Genomic DNA, 12,369 nt, shown 5'->3' on the forward strand with positions numbered 1-12,369 from the left:
TTGCAGTTTTTAAGAGGAATGGGCTTAAACATAAGAGCCCTGAGGCTAGATTATATAAAAAACCTGTCCAGAATTAAAATTGGGATGTGCACCTGTATTTACACCGATGGGGCAAGTTTGTATTACTTAAGGGGCTGAAAACATTTCGACAGTCTCTTGTAGAATAACCATTTTCACTCATTTTCTCAAAGTACAGCAGTCATTCCATCATTTCAATGGAGGACACCCTTGTAATGTGCGGTGTGTAGGGTTGAAGCCTAGCTCTGCGTCAGCAGTCACATTTCCTAACTACACTATCACATGCTCCCCGATTAAGAAAGGGTCACCTGGCCTACTATTGTACGTATGACCATGCTCACCTTCTACAGCTGGCGAGCCCTGGAACCACTCTGAGAGAAAGCCAAGGGAAACGGCCACAACAATTGTGTGAAACATGAACAATGGTAAGCAGGCACTTATGCACTTTCTGTAATTCTCTGGTCTAGAATATAGGGCATTTTTTCGACTAATGGAGTGTATGTAACCTGAGAACACATATTACCAAACACAAATGTTTTGCTAAAAATATTATTGTTACTCCCATTGCAGTTACTTGCATTTATTGAGAAGTCGCCCAGTAAAAGATCCAGCTGTCCAGTTGCCTACTGGATCAATCAGAAACTTGTACTCCTTACCAGGAAGTTGACTAATTACCAAGCGTTTGCGTGTTGGGCACATGTCACAAATGTAATTGAGCAGACAAGCATCACCTGCAATATTAGCTGTGACTGTGCAGCCTAAATTATGAGTAGCAACATGTATAAATTTAAAAAGATGTTAAGGCTGATACAAAATGAAACGAAGACTATCTGCAGGGCACAAGTTGAGGGTGCCCATTTCACAGGGTGGATCCTGTTCACCTGCCAAGAAGTTGGGCTGCTTGAAATATCCTTGACTTGTCCCAGTATAACTTTCAGACACGGGACGCATTCAGCAGCACCTTCACTTTGTCTGCTTTTGTTTCCAACAACAGTGTGCAGATGGGGGAATTGTGGCATGGGGAGGGGGCACTTTGATAGTTTAAATTCCAACTGGGCTCACAATAAAGGCAAGAGTTAAGGAGCCATCAGGCCTTGTTTTGATAGTATAGCCTAACTGGAGTGCAATAGAGAGACAACAAAGAACACAGAGTGTTACTTTACAGGTACTTAAGAGAGGTATGCTCTCGAACTTATTCATTCCTTGTATATAAGAGATATGCATGCGCTGTAAGAATGTCAGATGTGGTGGTCTGTTCCAGTATTTACACAAATAATAATTAATATACCACTATTTAGGTATATTTCTTTTACAGTACTACTCATCCCAATCCAGGGTGTTGGAGTACTTTACACCCCACGTGCACATTATACATTGACAATAAATCATATGTTTGGAAATCAATGTGCAGGCTGTGTTACATATGGCAGTGAGTGTTACAAGGTATAGGAGTCACATGTCCTTCATAGCTCTCTGTGTTATATTAGAAGGATTACAATTTATGAAATGCAAGTAACAAAAGAATCTCTGTGTAACCCACTTACCTATCTACATAAAATAAAAATCTGTCATCAGCGTGTCACATGAGGTGCTTGCAGGAGACATATTAACCCGCTATGCTTCTTTGATTCACAACTGGGAGAAGACAAAACATAGATCTCTCCATCAAGTGCATTAACCTCCAGTTATCTTACCATTATTATTATTCCTTGAGATTTGCTGGGCACTCAAAGATCTATGCAAAAGGTGCCTTAACCCATAAGATATTTTAAAATGCACACCTTGCAACCAATTAAGCAGAACATATTTACTGCCACGTTTCTCTTTATTGCCAATTTCTTTGTGGCACAGTTTAAAAAAATATATATATAAGCTAAAGCCCATGTTTTGCGTCGGGTCTGAGTCACTGTTTTGGCACAACTCCGACGCAAAATATAATTTGTTAAATATTATAATGCACTCAAATGCACTCCTAATAGACCTGCCAAAGATATGTGTGAGGTCTTAATATCTGATGTCACTTCTTGTGATGCAACTTCCTGTGAGGTAATGTTTGTGTTGTCAACTTCCGTGATGCCATGTTTGATGTCACTCTCCATGTTGTCACGTGCTGTGATGTCACATGCCATGATCCCACTTGCATACTGCCTAATCTGGTTAGTCAACTCACTTCTTTTTTTTTACTTTTTAGGACTTGTGCCCTGTTTATCTGAAACTGTAGAACTGTTGCTCTTCAACATCTACCTCGCCCCTCTGGCTACGCTGATTGAAGCCTGGGGTTCGAAAGTTGTGTCCTATGAGGAAGACACACAATTGGTGCTTGCCTTTAAAGATCACTAAGTGTCGGCGTTTCACAATTTTAAGGCATGTCTAAAAGACATCCTAAGTTGGATGCAAAGGAACTGCCTGAAATTAAACGCTGAGAAATCGGAAGTCTTGTTTTTCAGCCATGCGCCCCCTCTTCCACCCAGTCTGTGGTGGCTGTCAAAATTGAATCCAACTCCACCCCTCTCAGAGGCTGCCAGGAATATGGGAATCAGGTTGGCCCAGATATGGCATATCTAAACCACCTGCTTTTGGAAGATGAGGGCTATTAGGAAATGTATACACTTCCTGACAGAAGTTCATCGGAAGACGGTAGTCCATGCATTAGTCACCTCCTCAATGGACTATGCAAACAGCCTATACTTGGGGTTACGTGCATACTAACTGCGCAGGCTCCAATTTATCCAAAACACCTCAACATGGTTAATCAGGTGGGAACGTTTTCACCACCACATCTCTTCACATTTGAAGCAACTCATTGGCTTCCTATAACCAGGATGATTGAATTTAAATCACTGATCCTTATATTTAGGGCCACCAGAAGCTTGGGACCTAAGCACCTCCAAAAACAGGCTGCAGATGTACCAGCTAAATCATGCTTTAAGAACCAACAATCAGCGACCCTTGAAAATCTTACGATAACGTAAAGCGAGACTGGGCAGCAGATCATTTGTGGTGCAGTCATCTAAGCTTCGGTACTCCCTCCCACTCCATCTGCATTTACTGGAATCAGAATCAGAATTCCGGAGAGCTTTAAAGATCTGCCTCTTCAGGCAGTAAATGCTGGCCCACTCGACCCACACGTGAACTTTCCGCTAGCGCCGAGACACCTCCGCTGAAGGTAGCTGTGCGATCTAGAAACTCTCCATTCATTCATTCATACATTCATTCATTATGTTGCTGAAGAAAAGAGAATGCATCTGAGGCATTTTACCTTGCGATTGTGTTATGATGCAGCACTGTGATGCAGAGGTACAACAAAACGTTATGACTAGAAATGCTAGCATCTTAACTACTCGGAATTACTCTGGTGAGCATCCCATTCCATCGATTTTAGTTTTAAGAGAGGATCTAACTAAATAAAAATCAGGTTCTAGAATGTCCACCCCAGGCCATTTTATGTCAGACTAGCGACAGTCTTTGTTGTCTGCTTTGAGAGCTAATGGCATCAATTCTGCAACATATTACAAAAATAATTATATAGCGAGAGTAGGCTTTGGTTCTACCCCCTTCACTCTTTAACGTTCCTGCTTTTTTTGTGAATGTGTCATTGCTTGGGTTGGCTGTCAGAAATGTCCCCTTGACATTTTGTGTATGTTTACATTGTGCCATTGACGTACACTGAGACTTCAGTAATGGAGATGAAAGCAATTCTTTCGTGAAAACTGTGTATGTGTAAAGGTGGCTGTTGCAAATGTGATGGATTTGAAATTCAAACTTGCAATCATTTGTTATTGAACAACAAAATGGGTGGATGTCTCTAATGGAAGGTTGTACCAATACACAATGAGGATGAGCCAATTAGCAGTGCAGGGCCCATGTTTACATTGGTAACATATCATGTGGTGCATGCAGCGCAGCTTCAACTAACAAAGAGCCAACTTTGTGTTGGACCACTCTGGGACGTTGAACTACGCTGGCTTCTGTGGTGCAGGGAATCCAGTGATGGGCTTCTCTAAGCCTTTTGGATGTGCTGGCTGTTATGGAACAACTTATTGCAGACTGTTTGCTGTGCCTACGCTGCCTGCTCAATGACAAGTGAAGTGACATAGACAATCAGATTTGCAAACTTGTGGGCATCAGGCACTCTCTCAGTGCTTAATTTGCACAGGTTGTTTCCGGTGCTGGGCAACAGCACTTAATTACCGGCACTGCCACTTACTAGCCGGAACCTGCACCAAAGAGAAAGCTCCCACATTGCCGTGCTGTTTGTGTAGTTTAAAGATAAGCAGGAAAAAAGTTGTTTGTTACTTTAATATAAAATAAAAACAACTAATACCTGTCACCCAAGCCATTCTTAAAGCTTTGGCGGCCTCAATTAGTCTGTATTTTCATACTTGTAGCAATGTGATGGTTAGTAGCTGCGTAAGTACAGTGGGATGTGTGGTGCAAACTGCAGTGGCCTCCTGACGAAGGTCCGGGCACTTATATATTTCACAAATTAAGCACTGCCCCCTGTCTACCATGAGCAGGTAACTTGCTGCTGCTGGCCCTCCTGACCTTTTACCAGATCAGCCTCTTTTGTATACAGGCAGTTTGACACAGATAGCATTTCCTACAACACTCTGATGGCGAACAAAATACAGACTTCTTGCTCACCTGTCATTTCCTAATTTTCCTTCCCCTTTCCTTCCTTTCGACTCTCGGTTAGCATGCTGCTTCTGCCTCACCTGACCTTGTGCCTATCGCTATTTCCCACCACAGAACAGACTAAAACAGATCGCCTGCTACTCTCTCACCGTAAACACAACAAAGGTATCTCTATCATGAAATGCCTCATTCTTCCGTTCTTCTTTAATTCCCCTTTTTCTATTTCTCTGCTACTCATCACATAGTAACCATACAACTTACAAAGTAAAATAGCATGCTTCATGTTTGGTAATCGCATGGATTTTCAGAGCACAACTTCTACTAGCATTTCTGTAATAATTATTGGGACGCAGTGGAGCTTTTGCTGCTGTCCGCCATGCCACCTCTTGCTTCCCCTTCCTCTCATCTCCTTCTTACCTTCTCCTGCAATGGCCTCTCGGTCCTTCACACCTTCTATTGCTCCCCCACAGACTTCTTCTCGGTTTTGTGTGATTTCATGGAAAAACACTTTCATTGAATACCATTACTGAGAAACCATTTCCCTTAAACTGTTTAATGGAAATTTTGAAGGTGAATGGAATTTACCATTTCATAGAAAAAGCAATGTGGTTTCTTGGTTTTTGTTTTTCCATTAATTCACATACATCACTACTTCTAACCTTATGCTGTTCTCCCTCTTTAGTTTTCCACAGTGTATGCTTCTCCCCCCACTTGCCCTGCCTCCTCCTCACTCAGTCCTTCACATCACTTGCTACCTCCGATCTGCGCATCGTACACATTATCCAGCTGGCTCGCAGGCCATTTTCACTTTTCATTTTCAAATGAAGACTGCTGATGTAAGTGAGCACATGAGCGAGCATCACGGGTGAGCTGCTCTGAATGTGTGCTTGGTAAAACCGTGAGGGGTTACATTAACTTGTTAATGTGATGAGCTTCTGAATCAGTGTCTTCGGCGAGCTTCTGTCAGGGTGGTCTTAATGTGACAGGGAGTGAGTGAGTGTGTTGCTTTGATTGAGGGTAAAGTGTGAGCTAGTATGAGTACGTGCATGGTTGAGACAGTTAGAGAGCACATGAGTAAGGTTCTTGGATGATATGTGAGCTGGTTTGAGTTGGTACTTTGTTAGGCAAAGAGTGAGTTCATGAATGTGTTGCAATGATTGAGTATATGTTATGTATAATGAAAAACCTGTGGAAACCCTTGGGCCTGATTTACTCACAGGAAGGCATAACGGTGGCCTGCCAAGTCAGCGGAGGCCATGGCTTCCACTCCCGTGGCAGATGACTACCTGTCAAATTTAGAGATCGGAACAAGGCAGGTGAGGATATGAGTGCCTCCTCCTGCTTACTGTTTTGCCGTCGTGGGATCAGGAAACGCTGGACTTTCGTTGGTCTTTTGCTGGACTCTCACCAACTCCTTGCCGGACCCGCTGCGCGGGTCCCGCTGCGTTCTCTGCTTGTGCGTGGAGCTGCAGGGCTGCGAGCTGACCTGCAGGGACTCGATATTCCAAGAGCCCCTGCGTGAGGTCAAGACCCGCAACACCGGGGTCGCTCTCCCTGCCTGCCCCGCCCTCGCCTCAGCAGATAAGGCTCTGCTGCACCGCCCCTCGCTGGGACCTCCTGCTTACTGTTTTGCCGTCGTGGGATCAGGAAACACTGGACTTTCGTTGGTCTTTTGCTGGACTCTCACCAACTCCTTGCCGGACCCGCTGCGCGGGTCCCGCTGCGTTCTCTGCTTGTGCGTGGAGCTGCAGGGCTGCGAGCTGACCCGCAGGGACTTGATATTCCAAGAGCCCCTGCGTGAGGTCAAGACCCGCAACACCGGGGTCGCTCTCCCTGCCTGCCCCGCCCTCGCCTTACTTTGCCTTCATTACTGCGCTAGCATCGCTGCGCGGGAGCGCGCGGGAGCGCCCGGGGCTAAGCCCGGGCAAAGGGCGGGCCCTCTGTGGCCCTGAGGAGCCTGGCCTGGGCCACCAACCCTGCCCGATTTGTTTCAGCCCACATACCTATTGGACACAGAAACTGTAAGTCTGCTAATATCTCATTACAGGATAAAGGGTTGTTAGTTGCCATCCATCGCTAAGCCATAAGTACATGGGCCTGTTATTATACAGTTAACATTTTAACCGGTCGTTGGAGATTAGTACTGGGGATCGCTATGAATTGTCGGGAGACCAGAAGCATGGCCGTTGCAGGAGCAAAAAAGTTAACCGGGACTCTGGACGACTTTATTGTTCGCACCAACGCACTTATTGATGAGGGGATAGTACTAATGAACAGGAGGGTGTCCCAAGACCTAGCCACGGCCAAGAGTTCTTCCCTAGGCCTCATTGCCCAGGCACGTACGCCCAACATCGAGTCCCGCCCCAATACTTTTGTCATGGTACATAACACTGGGGATACCGGGGATTTTGATGTCTTAAGCTCACAACAGGACTTGGAAGCTACCCCTAATCTTAATCTTCTGACAGAGTGTGGCTTAGACAGAAATGAGTCAGACAATTCACCCTTGGCAAGTGCCATGAATCAAAGGGGTTTGATAGAAGGGGCCATCCCTAAACAAAAGGCCAACAAACCAACCACTCTTAAAGGGAAGAAAGCACAAACTGTCCACAACCGAGACAATATCATTTTAGACCCGGCATCTGTGAATAATAACTTGGCAGTCTGTGCAAATGACACAGGGGGGGTGCACTCGACAAAACCTGGCTTGCCTCTAAGTCTTCCAGATGACACTATCATTGACAATAGTCTGGAGGAAATTCTGGAACTTAGTGGCGAAGTCAATAATCTAGCCAAACACAGCCAAGATGGGAGCGGGTTAAGCACGGCTAATAATATTAATATTTTTAACATGTTAAAAGCCTTACTCGAACCCATAGAGGTTAGATTACGGTGTCTAGAAACTATTTTGACAAACATTCATAAGGACATAAGTGCCCCAAGCTTTACCTTGAATGCTAAGACACCCCATGTCGCGAGTACAGCTAATAAGTCATCTTTGGCTGGCACAAGCGTCACTATGCCTAAAAACAATGTTCCCAGGAACCCTAGAAATAATCCAAACCTGGGAGGTACTAAAGCAAAGACCCCTGATCTAAAACAACCAGAGAATCCAACTAAATCTAAGTCAACTCCCCAAGTTAAACTTAATGATCCCACTCCGCCGACCCCAAATCCAGACCCGGCCCCAAGAGTCAAGTTAGTGGACCGCAGAAACATCCATCTTCCCCCAGATGCCTGCCCCTATGTAGTGATTCTTACTGGAGTTACTGAAATTTCACCATCTAAAGTAGAATCCTACCAGGCCTTGAAAAATAAAGTGTGCCACTGGCTCTCCAAAAACCATCCCCTACCGCCGAATATTCCAAGTAACATTCTAATGGTGGAGAGAACCCCATGGGTGGGAGGGAATAGAAAAAACCTACAAGGGGATTGCGTTGTGGTCACTTTTGAGAACACACAGGTGGTAGAATACATATGTAGAGGATCCTCTAGATATCAAGCAAGCATGGTCACTGCTAGGCCCCTCTCTTATTTCTACCTACCTGGGAATCAAGTAGATAAAAGATGGAGTTGGTTAAGGGGTCCACAAGACCAAAAAGGCAGACAGAGGTTTAATCCCCCATGGGAGGCGCAACCTCATGGCTGGGATGAGGGTGGAGAGGAGGAATGGAACTTGGTTAGGAGAAGAAGAGGCAGACCGCTTCAAGGGGGGTTTGTCGCAGGGCCCCAAAATAGTCACCCACATTATTATCATCAGACTGTAAATGGGTATGACAATTACCACAACTTCCCAACTGTTAACCGCTATGAATGTCTGTCCACGACGGACTGGGTCGACTGACAAACACAGGGCCCACTAGTTAGACAGAGGCCTCATATCTCCCCCACTCTTCTGCAAAAGGAAAATAGTATTTTGGACATGCGGAAGTCAAATCTAATTCCAACTTTTGACAAAGGTCCTGTGGTTGCTTAGGCCAGGGGGGTGCATAACTCTCAAAAAACAATTTGTAAAATTCTTACTTGGAATGTGGCGGGATTAACCGCTAAGGCTTTAGATCCTATCTGGCAGGGGTTTGTTAAACAATATTATATATTGGCTTTCCAAGAAACATGGGATATATCAACCTGTTTCTCACTGGATGGCTTCCACAGTTTCTCCACCCCAGCTGTATCGGGTGTAAGAGGGAGAGCTAAGGGAGGCCTACTCATACTGTTTTCACTTAATCTGGTTGGGGTTTTAAAAAAAATAGAACCTGCTCCTATGAATACGCTAATATTTGAGTGGGCTATTTCGGACCACCAAACCTTTTTATTTATTAACTTTTATAATTCCAGGGAGGGCTCTTTTGTGAATGAGCACCTGATTGCCCTGTCAGATTTTTTGTCAGTCTATAAACATGATTGCACTTCCGCCCCAGAGATGGTTATCCTGGGCGATTTTAATATTCACCCCTGTGAGGGGGACTGCTATAATGACATATATGGAGGATCACCGGTTGAGGGGATTCCCCACTTTGAACACACTAAGGAGGGTGAGGGGCTTGAGAGTCTTCTTGCCAACTTAAATGTATTCGAATTGGGGAGTGGCAATAATGAGACCAGAGCTCCCACATTCAGTGGGAGAGACGCAAATACCATCATTGACTACATCTTTGTATCCTCTGGGGTGCTAGTAAAAGCACGGGAATACAGGGTGGTGACCGCTACTTTTAGCGATCATAATCCTGTTTTACTGACCGTAGACCTGGATTGTTTCCTGACTGGAAGAGACACAGGGGTGGTTGCCCCAAGAGATCTTTCAACTAGGGAACAGGGTAGGAGGTTAAAATGGGAGAAGATTGTCCCCGAAAACTTCTTCAAAACATTAGCGCAGGAAACCGAGGCAAAGATGGCAGTCTGCCTTGATCCCACTTCATCAGGGCCTAATGTTGTGGCTGCTTATGTGGAGATATGCTCAAGGATCTCCAAGAATTTGGAGTCCAGGAACGGCTCACAAGGTATTAAGAAGAGATATAAATGGTTTGACAAGGAATGCTCGCTTACACATAGTGCCTTACTGAAAGCACTTAAACACAGACCTAAAGATAAGACACTGGTGGCGAGCCTTCGAAAGGAATATAAACTTGCACTTGCAAAGCGTAAGAAACAAATCAAGGAGGATGCCTGGGACAAATTATTATCCATAGACGTATTGAGCGACAGTAAAGCATTTTGGGCCACTATTAATCAGTCATTTTTCTCCGAAGATGGGAAAACAGATATGGACTGTGTGATCGAAGACAAAAGATGGCTTAACCATTTTAAACAAATCTATGAAACTGAGTTAGGGGCTCCAACTTCCCCAGTCATAGCGCCTTCCCGAAACACCACGACCATGAAATTTAATATCTCCGAGGTGGAAAGGGCGATTAAAGATACAAGCAAACATAAGGCTCCTGGACCCGATGGGGTCCCTGCCGATCTTTACATTCAGTATTCACAAATATTAACTAACATCTTTAATGCAATACCTTCAGCAGGCTTCCCATCCTCCTGGTCCTCCTCCATTATTGTCCCGATTTTTAAGAAGGGAACAGGGGGGATCCTGCCTGTTACAGGCCAATCTCCTTGTTGGACTCTGCTGTTAAAATCTTGGGCAGAGTCATTCTACAAAGACTTGGGGATTGGCTTGAGGGGAGTGGGGTTCTCTCTGACCTCCAGTATGGTTTTAGAGCACACAGGGGGACCATGGACCAATGTTTAAATCTTCACCTTATTATTAGTAAATACACAGTGGTGAAGGAGGGGCTTTTATATTTAGGTTTCATGGATTTATCCTCCGCTTTTGATTTGGTTAATCGCTCTAAACTATGGCTTATTTTGCGGGATATGGGTCTGGATATTACCTTGGTTAATTTTTTACATGATCTTCATCAGAATCTGTTCGCTTCTGTTAGGGTAACAAGGGAAGGTAGGTGTACTGAGCAATTCAGATCAGGGAGAGGGGTCAGACAAGGCTGTATTCTGGCCCCTCTCCTTTTTACACTTTATATCAACTCCCTGGGTAAATCTCTGAACCTAGCCACCCTGGACGTTCCGCGTATGGGAGGGGCATTCATTCCGGTCCTCCTGTACGCGGACGACGCTGTCCTACTTGCACGTACAGGCACGGGCTTACAAAGACTGCTAGACCACTTTGGCTCCTTTATGGAAGCCTTGGATCTAAAAATTAATACATCAAAATCTCACGTGATGGTAACTGGTCTACGCAGGAAAAGTATGAAGATCAAAACTTTTAGATGTAATGAAACACCAATCTCCAGGGTACCTTTTTTCTGTTATTTAGGTGTCACCTTTGATGAAAGAGGAACCTGGGGGCCTCAGTTGAAACTTAAGGGCAATGGGGTTGCAAGATCCACCACAGGTCTTATGAACTTCTCTAAAAGACTTGGCTCGAGACCCATGGAGGCTATGATTCGTATGTATAAATCAAAATGTTTAGCAATTGCATCCTATGGGGCCGATATTTGGGGCTACGTACCATCACCAGGCATTCAAACTATAGAAAACAATTTTATACGATCTCTTTTGTCACTCCCAAAGTCATCCCCTACATTTTCAATCCACTGTGAAGTGGGCTTGGGATATATTACTGATCTCCTAAAAATAACCCCTCTGTTACGATGGGTTAAAACCTGGACAAATGAGGAGATTACGCTGAACCACCTCATACTTAAAGATTGTATGGCCTTGGATAAAGCGGATAGTATACCCTGGCTTGCGTATGTTAGAGCGGCATGCGTGAGGCTGGGGCGTCCGGACATGTATTTATCACCACAGGGCCTTAGGAAAGAGGATGTAGGGTGGGTTAAGTTGCATTTCTGAAATGTGTTGGAGACAGAAAGGGAGGAGGTCGAACTTAGCAAACCAATGGTGAGATCAATATATCAACTATCAATCTCCCCAGCCATGGAACCTTACTTAAAATACGTGACTAAACCATACCATCGTTTTCTTTTACTTAGGTTCAGGTTCAACCTCATTCACCTTGTGCTAGGTGCCTATACAAAGTGGGGGGCCCCAGTAAATACCCCACCTTGTACCTGTGATAGTTTCTCTACACAGGACACGCTTCACCTAGTGATGTTTTGTGAACATTATCTGGTGCCCCGAAAATTTTTTTTATATCCAATCTTGAAAGATCTTAATTTTGTCCAGGTGAGGCCTGCACTTTTACACTTGCAAATGCTTAATTCTGTGCAGGTCGCATATAGTGTAGCCAGTTTTTTGGTAGCGGCAGCTCGTATAAACAAAATAAGACTCACCCAGACGAACAATTAACTAGGTTGATAGTTTGTCAACTACGTCTTGGGAAAATGTATTAAGCACAGTGGGAAACAGGGGTGGCCTTTTGAATTTATACTCCTCAGTATCTATTCTTTGCATCAAAGATTTTAATTGTTTTAAGAATGAACGTATGAATTACAATCATGTGTATATTTGTAAATTTTAATTGTATAATGTATGTATGTTTAAATGAATTGTGTATTGCTTTTATGGTCTTAATTGACCGAAATAAAGATATTTGACTGAGTGCCTTCAGGGGCAAAGCCATTGCAGCAATACTACAGAAGGTACTGAAGGTTGCTAAGTGGACACCATGTTTTAAACTTCCTCTCTGCAAGGATGTTACCAGAGTTGGTTCTTGCAGATTAAAATAACAAAGGACCCCAA

At 44.3% G+C, this 12,369-nt stretch overlaps 1 protein-coding gene across 1 annotated transcript in view; it reads right to left on the reverse strand.

Annotated features, from left to right (window-relative positions):
* The window catches only part of MEOX2 (mesenchyme homeobox 2), a 258,787-nt gene that overhangs the window by 58,462 nt on the left and 187,956 nt on the right, over positions 1–12,369 (reverse strand).

Source organism: Lissotriton helveticus, chromosome 10 (assembly GCF_964261635.1).
Source record: "Lissotriton helveticus chromosome 10, aLisHel1.1, whole genome shotgun sequence".
NCBI lineage: Eukaryota > Metazoa > Chordata > Amphibia > Caudata > Salamandridae > Lissotriton > Lissotriton helveticus.